The following is a 20664-nucleotide window of genomic DNA, read 5'->3' as shown; positions in this document are numbered from 1 at the left end:
CTATGAAACCTTAGGAAAAGTGCTAAAAAGATGTTTTGGTGTTTCAGGTCGCCAGCAGAAGGAACGCAAAAGGACCTCCAGGATTAGCATACGAGGGATACGCCGCATACTCCTTGCTAATGTTAAAGGTGCAAACTAGCGCTATACGCACGTACCCCAGCGACACGGAAGGCGCAACCAGTTTCGTCAACGGCGCTAGTTGGAGAGCCATCAAACATATTCAGGAATTTGACGTCACCTACTTACCGTATCTGAACCCACCGACACTGCCTTAAGGCTCCAGCTGAGCTTGGCCAGCAACATCAACAGCTGTTTTGTTTGGAGGAAGGCATAAGTGGGTCATCGACCGGAAATTGTGTAGATACAAGGAGCGTATAAGAGCTGGCGGAGATTGTCAGCAACCCAAGAACGGGCTGAATCACCAGAGAGGAGCAAACGCCGCTCCGGACTACGTGGGAACCACTGCTCAGCACTAACACTACCAACATCCCGCATGTCACCAGCGCTGACATCTGCTGTGTAGCCGAGCAGCAACCTATCGCATAAACCGCATAAATCAGAATTTAAAAAATTTTTTTTTTGTATTGAATTTGCCTAAGTTTCGTTTGAATTTTTAACTCTAGGAATATGAATTACGTCTAGAGAACCACTTAGTTTGCTTTTTTTAAATCATCAGATAGTAATAACTTTTAATTTTTTTATGATTATTACTCACTTTTTTTTCCTTTTTTTTTGCAATTCCGTTTCCTACTTTTTTTCCGTTAGCTTATGCGTTGAACTTTTAAGCCTTTGTACATTATAAGCTAGCAATTTCCTTTTTTTTTTTAGTTAGCATTTATTCACTACTTGGTGATTTTTGTTGTGTTTTTTTTTTTTTGTTGCCTTATTTAGCACACCAGTAGTATTCCCTTTCTACATGCATTATTATTATTATTACTTTTGTTTTCTCTTTATTATGTTATCCGTTTATTAGTTTTACGCATTTACTTTTATAGGAGGAATCATTTGTAGAAAGAAAGCTCATTGCTTGGTTTTTTTTTTATTAGCTTTTATTTCACTTTAGGGCACTTTCTTCCTTTTTTTATCAAATTCTTGGTCACTTAGACCAGGTAGTTAAAATTACAAGAGCATTTGGGTTTTTTTTTCAACTTTATTTGTTGTTTGAGGCACCCGCGCAATGCACGCAATCAAGAGCGATTGATTAACTGATCGCAAAACTAGGAATAAAATACCGCCAAGGCGCGTGAACATATGTATGTATGCTTGTAAAGCTTCTATCTCCCCACACAGGCTGTTCTCCGGAATGTTGGTACCATCATCGAGGAAGCAGACAGGTGAGTGAGTAAATTTGTTTGTCTTTTTTGCCCATAGTATTTGCGCACATATGTACGCATATATATATATATACGAGCGTATAGACATACCTATGTACATAGCTTGCATTATCGCAATATTCCCGCAGGCATATGAGAGTAATTATTGGTTACTATACCTAAAACCGGTTTTGCATTGGCTGGTCGCGTTTGTAGTGCACTTAAATCACCAAAATTAGTGTAAATGTTTTTTTTTATGCACTTTGTAGTTTTTTCGCTATCTCAGTTAATTATATTTGACATATACGTTGCTATTTACATACATGTGTATGTTTGTACATTTGTTGCTCACATACAAATTTTCATACATAAACATGCACACAACTTAATAATGTTTACATACCTTATGGTTAACATGTAATATAATAATCAAGGGAATTTGAATTAAATCCAGATAGATGAGGAGTTGGTAACTAAGATTAAAATTTTTTTTTGTTAGCTTGAATTGTAAAATAGTAAATAATAAAACAAGATGAATTATGCTTGATGTCATGTATGCAGTTGAAATGAGGCATTAACTTTCTTTATTATTTGGTGTAGGGGTGGCGTTTGCGCGCAAGAGGGGACATGGAGGTAACGACGGACAATAGACAGATCGACTTAGGAGGATTGTATGATTGACAGACGGACATGGTCAGGTTAAGGGGGCGTTGTAAGGTGAGAGAAGTCAATACAACGCCCATGGCTTCGCGTCAGGTGAACACTGAAGAGGGTGGGTAGACTCCGCCTGACGGGACTGGACTTTTCTTTCGTTTCTTTTCATACTTTCGTTCCTCTCTTTTTTGTTTTCGTTGACTCTCCTTCATTCTTCTACACATTCGGCATGTGAACTTCAACTTTTTTTGTTAAGGTAGCGCTAGTAAGGCGAGAGCGAAAGACCCACCCCACCCGATGAGCTGTGCCTGGGACCGCGAGCATGCCGACTCGCTACTCGACCTTGCATCCAACCTGCAGCTACATAACATACCTTTCAAAAACTTTTTTCGAAAACTCAAAATAATAAATAAAAACTGGAATTTGTAACTATTTAAATCAATAAATACATTTCACTGTGAGTTAATACTTACCATTTATCGAAGCTCCGATTGTTTCACTTTCTTGTTGTATATTTTTATTTAAAAAAAAACTGCATATATTTTCATTCGATGCATTGAAAATATCGATGTTTTTATACGACATATCGATATGAATCGATGCTATATTTCGATGCATCGAATGGAAAAAAACATCGACGTATTTTTTTTACTTGCAACTCTAGAGCAGTGAGAGAATGATAGAATGTGCTGGTTTTCATTAGGTCAAAATCACTGACATCAAAAACTGCCTTCATCTGACAGCTGTTCATTTGATGTCAAATGCGTTTTCATTACATTTTAAAAACTGACCAAATGTCGATACCGCAGTGCATGTCAAAGACTGTCGTCAAATTTCGGTGTCAGATGATTGACATTCCGTTTTCATTACTGATGTCAAATGTGATGTTAAATTTTTACAAAAAGTGTAGAATACCGACCGTTTAGCTATAGACAAACCAAAAATGTAATTGGATAGAACTCTTCGTGCTGATTTTAACCTTAAAAAATTATTTAGAGCAAGTAAAAAATTAAGAAGATATGGTAGGTTAAGTAAAATTTTTCGATATTTTTAAATATCAATATCTTATGAACTACATAACCGATTAAACAACTAATGATGTCAAAATAAAGATGATTATCTTTCAGTTGACGTAAATAATTTTTCTGATTTTTTATATTTTTGAGTCAGTAATACAAAAAAACAAAAAAATGTAGTTTTTTATATTTTCTTTGATTTTTACTTTGGGTATGGTTGAAATCAGCGTGAAAAGTTCTATCGATTTGCATTTTTGGTTTTTTTTGTAGCTAAACGGTCCATATTGTAGCTAGAATCAGCTGTTCGCATGGCAAACGAAATCAAAATTGCCAACATGTTGGCAAATACATTTTGGTTGTCAAATGCTGCCACATCAGCGGCGAGGGCCGTTTTAATTTGGATGTAATTTTATATGACCGTGCGTGGTGATATATGACAACAAACGCAAATGACACCAGATGACAACCCGTTTTCATTATTTTGACAACATTTGGCGTCAAATACGACCTAATGAAAACTAGGCTTATACTACGTTCAAATTGACGAGCTAAACATGTTAAATGGGCTTGAACCAGATGAATGAACAAAACATGTTCATAAACAAGTTAAATCGCATGCAATTGTTGTTGGAAAATTGAACCAGTTAAATCATTTAACTCGTTTGAAAACCAGTTCAGCGCAGAGTTGCATCAGAAGCCCAAAAGCTTTCATTTGACACGCCAACGTTCAAAAAATGTATATTCTGAAAAATATTGAAAATTGAAAATTATCAAAAAATATCAAAATTGTACGCATGTCTGCTCGCCAAAAAAGAGGCCAAGGCGGTAATTAGTTATTTTCCATGAGGTCTCATCGTACGCAGAGATAAATAGTGCATACATACTAAACATTTGAAGTCTCTAAGTAATCCGTATGCGTTAATATCATGAAGCAGACATTCGCACAAAACAAATTGAAACACAAAAACTTGATTTTGAATATTTTTTTCGAGTTTTTATTGGTAATCAAACAACCGTCAAGTTTAACTCCAAATGTTCAATGTGGACGATTGTGTTTTCCCAAAAGCTCTTTTTCATTTAACAAGTTAAATGGGGCCAATTTGAACGTAATATTAAATTAACAATTTTTATACACAAATATCAAAGATTTATTTATTACGTTGAGTTTGTTGTGATTTTAAAATGTCAAAAACAAACAAAAGCTTTTGGAGAGCTTTTGTTTTTTAGTGTGTTCAATAAAAAAGTTCAGCAATTGGAACGCATTTGCTTCGTCATTTTGATTAAATGCATTGAAATGCGTCATTTTGGAAATACGAATTTGTATGGAGATATGCCTGATTTGGCTTCGCATTTCAGATTTCTCGCCCAAATAATGCATTTGGGTCCAATGTAAATGTAATATTAGGCTGGGTTTCTCCAAACTCATTTAAGTGGAAATTAACTTTAATTTAATTTTGTATTTTCAGTTTAAATAAGGTCTTTATTTAATTGAGTAAAAAGAGGTAGTAAAACAGACTGCCAAAGCTTTCAAAAGCTCTAAGTACAAATTAAAGCTTTCGCTGGCCAAGTTTTAGGCCTAAAAGCTCAAACAGTCAACGACGTAAGGTAGACGTAGGTTGACGCAGACACGATCTACCTTATGGGATTCGCGTGTTAGCGAAAACGTTGCCGTTGCTTCTCTTTCTCTCTATCAACAGTAAATTTGATATGCTGTTACGTACGCCAACCTACGTTTACGCTACGTCGTTGACTAACTGCGCTTTTAAGCTGATGCCACATAAAACTTTTGCTTCGCTTTACGTGACAGATTCGCTTTGACAGATAAGATGAATTGTATGAAAATGCACAAAGCATGCCACATAGATCGTTGAAGCTGTAGCGCGACGCGAAAAGATGGCCAACTCCCATCTTTTTGCGCGCTTTGACAATCAGCCGGTTTAATATTTATTTTGTTTCGTCCAAATTCGAGTTTTCATGCAGAAACATAAAACTTTATTATATTGCTAATAATCTTAAAGCAAAATATAAAAAATCCACAGCAATTTTGACGAGTAAAAAAGCAGTACAGAATTGTTTTCTTGGCGTTCATTGTGGCATACCTTTTGCGTCTGGCGCTTTGCTGGCAAAGTTATAAATGTCACGCAAAGCTACAAAGTTTTATCTGACATCAGCTTTAGGCTGCGGTTTTCCAAACCACAGTATATACAGTAATAAACCTTTTCTCAGTTTTTCTCCAATTGGTCCCCGAGGAGTACTTTTGGGTTGTGTGCAGCGTTTTCGTTTTTCGCGCACGGCAACACTTACTGTGGGGAATTTCGCCTCATGATTGGAAAAAGTTCTTTTCGAGGATAAAATATATATTATTGTGTTATTTATGAACAAAATGTAGGTTAAATTTAATATCAATGCTTAATCTATACATATAATAAAATTGTAACAGGTCGATGTCTGTACATTATAGTTATTAAAGAAAAATTAATGTGGGGGGTCTTTATTAGAGCACCAGAAGCCAAATCAACCATTTTTAGAATTTTTGTCTGTCTGTCTGTCTGTATGTTTGTTCGCGCATCACTCCAAAATGAATACATGGATTTGAATGCAGTTTTCACCGATGTATGGCTAGAGGTCTAACTTAAAATATAGGAGGAAAAAATTGGAGAGTTGCCACCTGTTTGAAAATTGGAGTTTAAGTGAATTGATAAGAAAAAATGAATATTGCAAATTGGCCGCAAAAGAAAGAGGCTGGAGAAGGCTTACAGCCAAACATATTTTTTTTTAGAGTTGCCACCTGTTTGAAAATTTACATTTAATTTAATTTATAAGATAAATTGAATATTGCAATATGGGTATCAAACTGAAGGGGTTTAGGAAATTTTATTGTCGAAAATATTTTTAGGGAGGACTGCCACCTGTTTGAAAAATTTTATTGTATTAAATTGATAAAATAAATGAAATCTATATCTACATCTATACATATAATAAAATTGTAACAGATCGATGTCTGTACCTTATAGATATTAAAGAAAAATTAATCTCTGCCTGTCTGTATATTTGTACGCGCATCAGTCGAAAGCATGGAATTGAATGCAGTTTTCACCGATGTATCGCTAGAGATCTAGCTTCCATTATAGAAAAAAAAATTAGAGAGTTGCCACCTGTGTTTAAAATTTCAGTTTAGGTCAATTGATATGGTAAAGTGAATACTGCATATGGCTGTCAAAAGAAAGAAATTTACAAAGGCTTACAGCTGCAAATATTTTTGTGGAAGGTTTCCACCTATTTGAAAACTTTAATTTAATTTAATTGATAGCATAAATTAAATATTGCAATATTGGCATCAAACTAAAGAGGCTAGGAAATTTGAATGCTGAAAATATTTTTAGGGGATTTGCCAACTGATTGAAAAATTGTATTCATTAAAATTTTTAAGATAAATGAAATATTGCAATACGAATATTAAACTTAAGAGGATTAGGAAGCTTACTTTTGAAAATATTCTTGAAGCGGGTTGTCACTTATTTGAACATTTTAATTCAGTTAAATTTATAATATAAACTAAGTATTGCCATATGGGTATCAAACGAGAGTATTTGAGAATAATAAAATTGCAACAGTCCGATATCTGTACATAATAGATGCTAAAGAAAAATTAATAGGGGGTTTATTAGATCAGCCAAATCTAAAATTTTGGTATGTTTGTCTGTATGTTTGTAAGCGCATCAAGCAAAAGCTAATGTATGGAATTAAATGCAGTTTTCACCGATGTATGTACATATTGCTAGAGCTCTAATTGAAAATGTAGAATCCATTTTTTTTTGTTTTAGTTTATCGTCGATCATTATTCCTAGGTATTTGAACGTATTAACTTTTTCCAGTGCGTCGTTGTTTATATTTAGAGTTAGCAACGGACCGTTCTCAAAATTTCGCCTTGATATAACCACAAACCTAATTTTTTTTTATTTCTGTGTAGAAGGTTTTTCGCTAAAAAAATTAAAACTTTTCGTTGTAGCTGCCAAAAAATTAAGAAATCTGAGACGTCACGTTTTACAATTTCATACAGTTCTTTTTACAATGTATTTCACTAAACTACTAAACGGCTGCACCGACTTGGTTCATATTTGGCAACACCTTGAAAATAAATATTCTTACCAAAAATTTACTCGGTATGTAGCTCGGGATATTCCTAAAATTCTTATACAGACTAATACGTAAAAAACCAATATATCTCTAAAACCAATTACGCTGGGGAACTGAAGCTTAGCACTGATGCATATATTGCAAATGCATTGGGAAAGGGGGCGTGGCTCCTTCCTTCCATACAAACTGAATTTATCATATAGCCTATCTCTGGAACTGCTTACGCTAACGTCCTGAAATTCTACACAGCTACATATGTTATCAATACCGTAGTTATGGCGAAAAGTGGTAATTATTGTAAAGGCTGGATCGATATACATTTACGTAAACGCGCAAGTATCATTCGATTGGGAACCATTTTCTCCTAGATTTCCAAATCCCATTGAACTATTGTAACTTTGTCTTTAACTTTCAGTAAGGTAAAATTTTGAAGAATTTTTTTAAATTTTTAACAAAGAATGGAGTTTTGCTTTTACGAGTTTCGCTATAAACTGTCCTATCTACATACCTATTTGCATAAAATGATAGCCGTTTTCGTTGTTCGGACTAAATTCAAAAACGGTGACAGGTAATAAGATCAACGGAAATAAGGTCAAGGTTTTTAAAAACGAAATAAAATCCATTGACATTATTTCTCTTTCAAACATTAAATTGGCTTAGCTTCGCGGCGGCCCGCGTCAGTGCGCCACACCGCGCGCGCCGCGCTCACGCTCGCGCCCCGCGCGAACGGAGCGCACACCACGTCACGCTACGCCGCGGCCCCCCCCTTCCCCGTCACCCGCCGTGCTGTAACGCAGGTAGATTTATTTTTTGTATACGTTGAAATAAAATTTTGACATATTTTAAACATCGAGGGCTTATATTCAATAAAATACCCTCTATCTGCACATTTTTCACAAAGATGAGATTCTGATATAAAAATCCACCTAAGCTTTAACTGTCATCAGTGATATTAATGCTAACTTATATAACGACAGGTAATAAGTCCCAGATGGTTTCTAAAATCACAGACTAGTTTTTGTGCAAATTGCAGATAGAGGATGTTAATGAATTCAAGCCCTCGATATTTCACATTTTTATATTTGTAAGTTATTAGAAGCAGGGATGCCAACTTGGCTCAAACCGTGCCATTTGTCCCTATTTTACTTCAAATGGCACTTAATTTTACAATTTGGCACAAAGTGCCAAATTGCACTTTTGTAAAAAAAAATACATTTCAATTTTTGTGGAATCATTTGCGTGCACTTCTTTTTCTCAACTAAAATTTTCTAATTTATAAAGGCTATTCAACTGGTTTATCTTATTTTATCATTTCGCTTTTGTTTGGAAAATGTAGCTTTATTTTATTGCTAAATGTGAATTATTATAAAAGGAATGACACCTTTTTTGCCACTTTTATATTTCTATTTGGCACTTTTTTATCGTCAATTTTGCACCTCATAACTAAGGATAGTTGCCAGCCCTGATTGGAAAATTTCTGCTGTGTTTTGGTGCAACAGCTTGTCTGCACTAAAAAAAGCATATAATTTGTGTTTCAAAAGTGTGTCAAAACCAATCAATTAACTTATATCATCTCGGTTCCGATATTAAATAATCAATAATTGTTTATACCCGCATTTTGGCACATTGGCTCGTTGAATGTGCCATCTAATAAATAGTGTCGTAATTCCCCTTAGCTGATTTTAAATGATGTCGCAAATTGCTGGCGGAGACATGAATACAGTGTAAGAAAATTTTTTTTCTATAATTGTTTCCTTACAGAAAAGTTGGTTTCTTTTCCGCCTTAAACAATCCGAATTCGTTCAAAATATGCTAATTTAAAACAAAGAATTATTTCAGTGTTCCTCCGGGGTTTTTGGACATGGACTGTTTCTTCAATTTAATAGTGTTCGCTTTATTTTTGTGGAAACGGAACATGTTTAGCAAGTTCCAGCTGGGCGCAGGCGTTTAGTTTTTCGCATCGTTTTTTACATATTCGTAATTTAAATTTTTTTTAATAAAATCAAATGGTGGTAGTTCATGATTGTGTGGGGATTAATATCACAACACTGAGGATTTGGCAATAACCTTTTTCATCTATTAAAAAACAACGCTTACCGGGCAATGTTTATTGTAAGAACAACATTTTTTTCTATGAATCGACATATTTTAAGCATTGTTGACGCTATTTCCATTTGAATGAGGAAATAGCGTCAATGACTTTATTTCCAAATTTTTGTTGACTTTATTTCGCTTTTGAAAAGGTAATAATGTCAATTGACTTTATTTCGCACCAGGGTGGGAAATAAAGTCAATTGACCTTATTTCCATTGACCTTATTACCTGTCACCTCAAAAACTACTGAATAGAGTTCCGTCAGATTGTCGGAGGTTATCTTACATACATATATGGTCCAATTACATGCTACTAGAAAACTCGCTAGGTGGTGCTGGAGTAGAGTTATTTATAAAAATCGTATTTATTAACCGATTTCGTTCAAATTTTAAATGTGAGCTATATACCTGTATGATGGAAAATTCTTTTGATAAAAATTTACCTGATTAGTGCCGCTGGAGTTAAGGTTGAAATTCATAACACGTATTCATTTTATGGTAAGCAATGGTTTTGCAAAAAATGAACCCAATGGATGGCGCTGCAGCCGAAATATATAGAAACCCCGTGTGGTTGGTCTGCTTTGGCCCTATGTTTAAGTTATACGTATTTAGTTTTCAGATGTCTAAATGAAGGATGGGGTTTAGTTTTTCTGGCGCCCTCATGCACGATCATGCGGTCTTGCATCTACCCAGAAATCAGTTCATAAATTTTACTACGAATTGTAAAAGTGGTTAATTAACAAGGAAAGATCACCGTAGGTATATCAATTGCTTCATTTGAAAGATACTTAAGAGATCACACGACTCATTTAGTAATGTACCGGAAAACTTTTCATCCTGTGGGACAGCGAGGATTCTTGGCCCTCCTATAACAGAAAACGCACTTCTGTGCTCTTGAGTTTCCCTATAAGAACTTTTATTGGCATACGCATCGCACCAATATTGTAGTTGCAAGATCATACAAAAAAATTACGCATGCTTGGCAGAGATGTCACAGGTGGAAATAAGACCATAGGTAAAGCTCATGACACTGAAAGGGATTGGTATTCCATATGGTATCACAGCGTTACTATTATTGGCCTATGTGTGAGGAGGATACTGCGCCTTAATGGTTTCAACTTAAATCAAAAATTTGGACTTTACAGACTAATTTTGTTTTTAAACGCTCTTTTGCATTGGCCAACGCAAAAGCTCTTATTAGGCGCCGCGAAGTAAGCGGGCATTAGCTAGTGAAGAATAATATCAATAGTAAAGTACATAATTATTGCTTGTGTTTCTTTAAACTGGAAACTCAAATCCTAATTATAGCACGGAATGGAGTTTTCATAAATGTAATATTACGTTCAAATTGGCCCATTTAACTTGTTAAATGAAAAAGAGCTTTTTGGAAAACACAATCGTTCACATTGAACATTTGGAGTTAACTTTGACGGTTGTTGGATTACCAATAAAGATTAAAAAAAAAATATTCAAAATCAAGTTTTTGTGTTTCAATTAGTTTTGTGCGAATGTCTGCTTCATGATATTAACGCATACGGATAACTTAGAGACTTCAAAATGTTTAGTTCGTATGCACTATTTATCTCTGCGTTCGATGTGACCTCTTGGGAAATAACTAAAACCGCCTTGGCCTCTTTTTTGGCGAGCAGACATGCATACAATTTTGATATTTTTTGATAATTTTTAATATTTTTCAGAATATAAATTTTTTGAACGTTGGCGTGTCAAATGCAAGCTTTTGGGTCTTTCTGATTGGTCGGAGCAGAAAGCTTTCTGATACAACTCTGCGCTGAACTGGTTTTCAAACGAGTTAAATGATTTAACTGGTTCAATTTACCAACAACAATTGCATGCGATTTAACTTGTTTATGAACATGTTTTGTTCATTTAACTGGTTCAAGCCCATTTAACATGTTTAGCTCGTCAATTTGAACGTAGTATAAGTTTAAAATCAATAAAATATCCATTGTAAGATTATATTTGTCTGATAAACGTGAATTTTGTGAATTTATCAAGGAAAATTCTAAATTTCCGAATATATTTAGGTCTTTATTCCAAAACAAAACAAGGTTTGCATAGTTATAGAGACCAGGGTTGTTGCGAATATTCGCATTCGGAGCTTCCGCATTAATTTTAACGTTCGCATTCGTTTTCGCATTCGCACAAATCAATGCGGATCTTTTGCGAATGCGAATATTGAAGGGACCGAAAATTTCAGTTATTTTTTTTTTACGAGTTAAACTTGGCCAAATATTTTTTATTCCGAAATGAATGTACTTTCCGGATAATAAATGTAGGGTCTGTATTTGTGTTATTACCTTTTATTGTACTGTGTTCATTTCAACTTTGTAATTTTGGAAATATTAGATTTATGTGATTTTTGTGGTTCGTCAATCAAACAGAAAATTTTCATTGTTGTTCAAACTTTCAATCTTTAAACTTAAAAAATAGGAAACTTAAATTTTACTACATTAATTTTAATATTGAACATCTGCTACAATTGGCGATCCTGCCAGGAGCAGTTGAGGCTTGAGCCATTATAGTTTACGGAGATATTTGCGAACAACAATTGTGCCTGTGAAATAACAATTTAAGTTAACAACTTAAGAGGCGCTGTTATCATTCTAACTTATTATCGACCTCATCAACTGTATCAGGTCTCGAATTGGGATCGATAGCAGTAACAGCTTGCACAACGAACTCGCTCAAAGACACTTACCACTGAAGACGCCCATTATGTTGGTCGTGTCACATCCAAAAAAGTTACAGGAGTTCATTATAATTTGTATCGGTGTCCAAAAGACCTACAGAGGTAGCATCAGTAGCAGCAGGAGAATCCACGTAAGCATCAGCAGCACCACATGCCAGTTTCAGTGCTAGTGGTGGCAACGGTAGCAACAGCAGCAGCAGCACAAAAACTCTCAAAAAAACGAGGAACAGCAACTTTAGACAAAGTCGACAACGCCGCTGATAATAACACCGATAACAATCAGCACCAGAAGCATCATCAATATCAACTACAACAACGACAAGGCTTCTATCACTGGCCACAACAACAACGGCAACAAGCCGTAGCAACAACAACGGTAAAAAAGTCGCAACCAAGGTGTATTAAACAAGGTGGTGTTGGGGCGACAGCTGAGTTTTTCGCCGTGGAGGCCATTACGTCAAAATGATGTGTTTGTTGTAACTCATACCAATGACAGTATGGCCATCAGCGTATAATTTGTTAGTGTAATTTTTTACTTATATACGGCCAACACCACCTTGTTAAATACGCCTTGGTCGCAACTATCAACCCAGGATATAAACAGTGGCAACAACAACGACAACACAACTGGCGCAGCAGTAACAATCAAGTCGACTGTGCAGTCAATATCAGCAGTTTCAGAGCACAGTGGTGAGCTGTATCTTTGTATGTAATATTTTTGACAAATATATTTTTAATATCATATCTTCTTTTTTAATTTGTTTCGGATAAATTGTAAACACTCCTTATAGAGATTATTTTATGTTATCATAATGTTTCGTTCACCCCCACATGATACACACACATTTACACGGACTAATAATTTAAATGACTCGCTTATAGATTTGCAAAACAACTCTTTTCAAGAGGAGTTGGCAAATCCTTATGTTAGTCAAAATAATAATGAGGTGTATGCAACCTCAGTCAAGCTTCCACAGTTTTGGACAAGTTGTCCAGAAGCTTGGTTTGTACATACAGAAATGCAATTTAACATGAAAAACATTACACAAGATACTACAAAATATGAACACACAATCACAGCGCTTCCGGAGGGAAGTAATAGTTACAATATTAGATTTCATTCATAACAACAAGTTTTCAGAATTAAAGAAAGTCTTAATTGAAAGGCATTCTTTAAGCGAAAATAAGAAATTAGATAAAATTTTGTCAGATTCAGAGATGGGTGATCGTAAACCCTCTGAATTGTATCGGTCGCTCATGTTGCTTGCAGGTTCCAATTTTAGTCAAGATATTTTAAAGAAACTTTGGCTGAGAAAATTGCCAAAAAATCTTAGTGTGATATTAGCTAGTTCAAGTACCAAAGATATAAATGAATTGGTGAAACTAGCTGATAATATTTGGGAAGTGATTAATAAAACCGAAATATCAGCTATGAATAGTTTTCAAAATTCTAAATCACAAGACACAATTATTGAGAATTTAGTTAAAACGGCGAATCTTATGTGCGAAAATTTTCAAAAACTTTCCTTTGAATTAAATTCTATTAAGCAACAAATTAATCAAAATTCTAGATATAGATCATATAATAGGAATTGTTTTAGAAGTCCATAAGAGGTAGATCAAAATCTCGTGATAGTCAAAATTGGTTATGTAGATACCATTACAAATTTGGTGATAAGGCTCAGAAATGTCAACAGCCTTGTGCTTTTTCTAAAAACAAAAATTCGTTAAACTAGAGTCATCCGTTGTTGTGGCGTCAAACAATGGAAATTTAGATATTATCACATGTCTCCTATTTATTTTTGATAAAACAAACAAACTAAATTTTTTGATTGATAGTGGAGCAGAAATTTCTATACTTCCGGTAAAAAAATTTCCTCATACAAAACGTTCTTCAGATATAATACTTACTGCAGCCAATGGTTCAACGATTTAAACGTATGGTAAAAAGATTTTAAATATAAATTTAGGTTTAAGACGCGAGTTCCCATTTACGTTTCTCATAGCTGATATTGCGAAACCTATTATTGGTGCAGATTTTCTTTGCAAATACGGTCTCTTAATTGACATGAAATGCAAACGTTTAGTTGATCCTGTAACAAGTCTTTCGGTTAACACAGTTTCATGTGTTTGTAACATTTCGCTTCCAAAAATTTTCGTAGTAGAGAACAAGAATACAAGATTGTTGAAGGAGTTTCCTTCTTTGATCGCTGAACCAGATTATTCGAAACCGGTTAAACATTCTACGGTTCACAGACTTTTTACTGAAGGAAATCTGCCATTCTCTAAGCCAAGGCGCTTGGATCCGATTAAATTTAAAGTAACCAAAACTGAATTCGATTTTTTAGTGAGGACAGGGATTTGTAGACCTTCAAATTCTTGTGTAGCATCTCCATTGCATCTTGTACCTAAAAAAAGGACTGAATGTCTGGCGTCCTTGTGGTGATTTTCGGAGACTTAATGTTGTGACTGTACCGGACCGTTATCCTTTACCTCATATTCAAGATTTTAACATGAATCTCAGAAATAAGTATATATTTTCGAAATTAGATTTGGTAAGGGCCTACCACCAAATTCCAATGGCAGAAGAGGATATCTATAAAACTGCAATAACGACACCTTTCGGTATGTTTGAATTTATACGAATGCCTTTCGGACTAAGAAATTCAGAGCAAACTTTTCAAAGATTTATTAATGAAGTAGTTAGTGGTTTAGATTTTGTTTTTACATATATTAATGATCTATTGGTTGCAAGTGAAAATGAAGAACAGCATTTTAAAGATCTCCGTATACTTTTCCAACGCCTAACAGAGTACGGGTTAAATATCAAACCAAGTAAATGTACTTTCGGTGTAACAAGTGTTGACTTTTTAGGACATAATATTTCTGGGGCAGGAATTAGACCCTCTGATGAAAAAAGTGATAGCTATTCGTAGTTTTGAACGTCCTAAATCTATTAAACAGGCGCAGAAATTTATAGGCATGGTTAATTATTACCATCGATATGTACCAAAATTAGCTGAGTTTACGGCAGTTATCTACGATTTAATCAATCGAACAACTAAGAAACGTGACAAGTCCTTAATTTGGGATGACACAACAAATAAAGCCTTTGAATGTATTAAAGAAAAGTTTGCGTCTACGATATTGTTAAATCATTTTAACAAAGATGCCAAACTCTCCTTAAATGTGGATGCATCTAATACGGCAATTGGTGGTGTCATACATCAAACGTTTGACAAAAAATCAGAGCCACTAGCTTTCTTTTCTAAGAAACTTTCTCCATCCGAGGTTAAGTACAGTGCATTTGACAGGGAGTTGCTAGCTATTTATTTGAACATTAAACATTTTCGCTATCTTTTAGAAGGCCGACAATTTACAGTTTTTACAGATCACAAGCCTTTGATATATGCTTTGAGTTCAAAAACCGAACGTAGTCCGAGACAAACTAGACATATGGAATTCATTGCACAATTTACTAATGACATACGATATATTAAAGGACAGGAGAACATTATAGCTGACACATTATCTCGAGCTTTCGAAGTTGATGCAATTAAGGGTACAGAACTGAATTTCAAAGTTTTACAAAATGAACAAACCACATTAAAATCTGGAGACACATCACATAACCTTAAATTAATTCAAATTCCACTTTTAAATTTTAATATTTGGTGTGAAATGACAGGGAAGAATCCTAGGCCATTTGTTCCAAATTGTTTACGCAAGACAGTGTTTAATATGTTACATGGCATTACACATCCTGGTACAAAAGCTACACGTCGTCTAATTATTAAAAAGTACTATTGGCCAAAAATGCACAAAGAAATTAATATTTGGTCAAAAGAATGTATAAATTGTCAAAAATCGAAGGTTAATCGTCACACTAAATCTCCAGTAATTAAAATTCCGATTCCCAAAAGTAGATTTGATCATATTCATTTAGATATTGTTTGACCTCTTCCTGTATCGAAAGGACATCGTTACATTTTTATAATAGTTTACAGGTTCACGCATTGGCCCGAGGCATACGCATTAAAGGACATTTCAGCGGCAGTGGTTGCAAATAAATTTTTTAGAGAATATGTTTCACGTTTTGGGGTACCGTTAAAAATCACTACAGATCAGGGTACCCAGTTTATGTCAAAATTGTTTTCGGAACTAACAAAATTGCTTGGCAGTCATCACGTTACAACTTCTGCATATCATCCTCAAGGGAATGGTATGGTAGAACGGTATCACAGGCAGTTAAAAGCTACGATAATGGCTAGAAATGGAATCAACAATTGGTATGATGAGCTGCCGATAATACTTCTGGGTTTACGATCGATGTATAAAGAAAGTATTTCAGCCACATCATCTGAGATGGTTTTTTGGGCCAAATTTACGCCTACCCGGTGAACTTGTGGTTCCATCTGAAGAAAAGTTTTCCCCAATTGAAGTTTTAGGCAATTTACGGGAACATTTTAAAAATGTTAAATCAAATTTAAGGCATAATCAAAATTCTGATACTGGTGTATATATACCAAAGGATTTGGAGACTTGTAAATTTGTTTTTATACGTGTTACTAATAAAAGATCATTGCAACAACCATACGAAGGACCTTATAAGGTTGTTGAAAAAAGCAAAAAATATTTCAAACTTGAAGTAGATAATGAGGTTAAAACAATTCCGATAGACAGACTAAACCCAGCAAACATTGAAACAGAACTAATACCAGAAACAAACACTAATACAATGAATAATACAGTATCAAATAAGAAACGAGTTACTTTTAATTTATATAACATTAATTCTCTAGAAGGGGGAGTATTGTAGGGTCTGTATTTGTGTTATTACCTTTTATTGTACTGTGTTCATTTCAACTTTGTAATTTTGGAAATTTTAGATTTATGTGATTTTTGTGGTTCGTCAATCAAACAGAAAATTTTCATTGTTGTTCAAACTCTCAATCTTTAAACTTAAAAAATAGAAAACTTAAATTATACTATATTAATTTTAATATTGAGCATCTGCTACAATAAACAAACCGCTTATCCAAATTAAACAAGTTTGGTATTTTGGATCAGAATGAAAAAAAGAGACATCGATTAAGCGGTGACTGTCTGTCCGTCCGTCCGTCCGTCTGTGCACACCATAAGTCGAGTACAAATTGAGATATCTTAACGAAACTTGGTATGTGTACTTCTTTTGAGCGTTGGAGGGATGGTATTGAAAATCGGACGAGAACCACGCCAACCTCCCATATAACGGTTGTTTTGAGAAATGTGAAAACTGCGATATTTTAGTAACTACCGAAGCTTATTCACTCAAACTTAATATTTACAATCGCTTTTAGGCGAAAAATAAAAATATTATAAATTTTTGGAAAATGGGCGTAGCCACGCCCACTTATGATTACATGTGTATATCTTGGGAACCGCTCCACCAATTTCTCCCAAACTTGGCACAATTGTTGGCCTTCACAAAACACACCAAACGGCTTAAAATTTAGATAATCGGATAATAACCACGCCCACATCCCATATAACGGTAATTTAGAGAAATACGAAAGCTTCTATAAATCAGTAAATGCTGAAGCTAATTTATTCAAAATTGATTTTTGCAATAATTCTTTAGCAAAAAATAAGCTTATAATAAAAGGTTGGAAAATGGGCGTGACCCCACCCACTTATAACCACATATGTGTATCTCGGTAACCGCTCTATCAATGTGTTCCAAACTCGGTATGGTTATTGTGGTTGCCACATAAAGGCAAAACGTTGAAAGTTTTGAAATCTGACTAAAATTACGCCCACTTTTTTATAACGGTAAATTTCAGAAATGTGTGAAACTATGATATTTTGAAATTTAAGGAAGCTAATTTTACCCAAAAAGAAAATAAAAGAAGTAACATTGTTATGGAATTTTAGAAAATGGGCATGGTGCCGCCCACATATATCTATATAAGTTTATCTCATTATATCTAACTGAACGTTCTATCGAAGATGTTTGAAATAGACGTAAAACCACCACTGATTATCATGTAGCGGTAGTCTTCGGAAACGTGAAAAAACTATATTGAATACTTGCGCCGGGTATTTAATAATCGGCTCCGCCCGAACTTCGACTTTTTTACTTGTTAAGAAATAATTTAGGTGAGTAAATTAGGTGATTTAGTTAAATAAAAATGGAAAGGTTAGGTATTTTAATAATGTTTTTTTTTAGTATTTGAATTTAAAAATTGGAACATAGTATTCAAAAAGTTTTTAAAGGGTCGTAAATCAAACCTGCGCCACTAAATAACTACTCGCTCGAGGCGACAAACTTGAAAAACTTGAAACTTGACAAAATTGTAAATTCTTTTCGATTGATGCTGCTCCAGTTGAGAGGTCTTTCAGTTATATTTATTTATTTTTATTGCGGTGCAATAATTCTTTTTTGAGAATTGCATCGGGATGCAAATGTCGGATGTATCCTCCTGACTTCCATCTTCACAATCTTTTATCATGATCAAGATCGTTATTTAAACACCGTTGATTTCCAAAGAATTCTTCATTCTCATTATTTTGGTTGTTTCTGAATTTGGAGAACCTGTAACGTCAACAGCGTTTTTCGATTTTGTGTTTGTAATTCATTTTCAATCCTTTCTTCTGCGACTAAAATAGCTTTTAAGCAGAAATAACGAAAGAAGGTTACCACCTCTATTTGTATTTTTTTATCATTTAATACTAAAAAAAATTCATATACCAGATCCAAGGTTTGATTTATGGTAATTAAATAACATTTTTGATTGAAATATTTTTGCTCGTTTAGACATTTCCTTCATTTGGTACCAAACTTGTTTAATTTGGATAAGCGGTTAGTTTATTATCCGGAAAAGACTTTTAATTGGGAATAAAAAAGCCAAGTTTAACTGGTAAAAAAAAACTGTTATTTTCGGTCCCTTCAATATTCGCATTCGCATAAGTTCAGCCAGCACATTCAATGGTCCATTACCCGGAGCTGCTCCAACATGATAAGTAGTGAGGCACTGCCTCTGGCTATACGCTGGATATCGGAATATTGCAAAATAAATCTTATTACATTAAACGAGCAATTCTTGTATATATATGTATATATATCCGAGCTGTGTAATGATTGAATCAATCGAGTGTGCATTCTCATTTTATTCGTTTAAAAAAATGTGATTGTTTGATTTTAAAAATTTAAGCACCACTCTTGAGATTGGTTCCAAATTGTAAACACAAAATATGCAGTGTGTTATGGAATGGTTGAGATCCATTCACATAGAGAATGGGAATGCAAAAAAAAAACTCAATCATATATGATCAGAGAATATTAATTTAATGAGAAGGCGCAAATGTTAACTAACATTTTTTCAAGTACTAAGTTGAAAATGTGAGATGCGGGAGTTCACCACTGAGATCAAGGAGTTCGCCACACCAATTTTAACTACAATATTCTATGGTCAGTGAGAGGCTTGTGGCAAATTTAGAAAAATTAGCTGCCGTTGGTGATACATAGTTGCAAATTTATGCCGTCAGCTTATGAGTGCTGTGGTGCATGATGCAAAAATGTAGCTCGTTTTCTGTTTTAACTTTTTGTGCTTATTCTAAAACCAATGGAAAGAGTGGTATTTTTTATTTATTAAATTTATTTATTTTTTTGTTGTTTAAAAAAAAAAACATATATCGCTAGCTTAGAGTGAAAAGCTGCTAAGTGCCTGTTAAAAAAGTTACAGGAGAGGAAAAAAACTTTTTATAGTCAATTTCGTCAAGCATTTCGCAAAACTTTGAATACAACATTTTTGCTTCATATGAATCAGAGGGATTCGATCTTTATTAAAAGATTTCATTCTATTTTGGCCTTATCGGATTTTCGGTGCTTTTTTTAGACTTAGCAAATTTTTCTTTAATTGAATTTAAACGAGAATAAATAAAATACCTTTATCCTTTTCGACACAATACATTTTTAATTTCTCTGGCCTCCTGTATCAAAATATGAGTTTTCATAAAAAGTGGACTTAGAAACTTTTCACTCTAAGTTAGCGATATGTACATAAATAAGTTTATAAGTATGTTAGCATATGCATTTAAGCAAATCCCTAAAAAAAACATTTGTCGTATACAAGCAGTAACATTTCTTTGGTAAATTCTTTAAAATCATAGAGAAAATGAAGAGCAGAAATTCGAATAATTTTGAATAAAGAAATGTAAACTAATATTTTCAATGAAAATATTGATATGTAATTAGAAACATTTTTGTGCAATAAAGTAAAATGTATGAAATAAAATTATGTATGCATGTGGAAATTTCGGCGAAACATAGAAAAAATTAATTTGGAACTTTATTTATATGAATTATGTACATATGTATTATTACACCGTGCGACAGTAAATTTTAAACACAAAAAAAATGAATATGTTCGTGAAAATATGAGTAAATTATAGTAAAACTGCGTACTTAGTTTTTCTCTCTGACGTCAGGATGTTTTTTAAAAAGACTTTGAAATGTAAAAAATATGATATGATATGAATTATTTGAAAAGATTGTTAGTAGTAAACTTTCATTTGCCATTAAACAATCAATATCCCCCTTTCAACATGGGTTTGTACCAGGGCGGCCAACTGTAACTAACCTCACCGTGTTTTCAAACTATTGTATATCAGCGTTTGTGGGTGGCTACCAGGTTGATGCCATATACACTGATATATCTAAAGCTTTTGATCGTGTGTCACATAATATACTCCTGCAGAAG

General features: G+C 34.1%; 1 long non-coding RNA gene across 1 annotated transcript in view; it reads right to left on the bottom strand.

Annotated features, from left to right (window-relative positions):
- LOC118734070 overlaps positions 1-1364 on the bottom strand; it is a 14313-nt gene extending 12949 nt beyond the window's left edge. Inside the window, exon 1 of the long non-coding RNA XR_004992326.1 lies at positions 716-1364. This is a non-coding gene — a long non-coding RNA (uncharacterized LOC118734070). The remainder of the gene's footprint in view (positions 1-715) is intronic.
- Between the last annotated feature and the right edge of the window lie 19300 nt (positions 1365-20664).

The sequence above is a fragment of the Rhagoletis pomonella genome, unplaced genomic scaffold (assembly GCF_013731165.1).
Source record: "Rhagoletis pomonella isolate Grant_MI unplaced genomic scaffold, Rhpom_1.0 Rhpom_scaffold_00002, whole genome shotgun sequence".
In the NCBI taxonomy this organism is placed as follows: domain Eukaryota; kingdom Metazoa; phylum Arthropoda; class Insecta; order Diptera; family Tephritidae; genus Rhagoletis; species Rhagoletis pomonella.
Note: the sequence above shows the minus strand (reverse complement) of the source record. Positions and strands in the feature narration are given on the sequence as shown.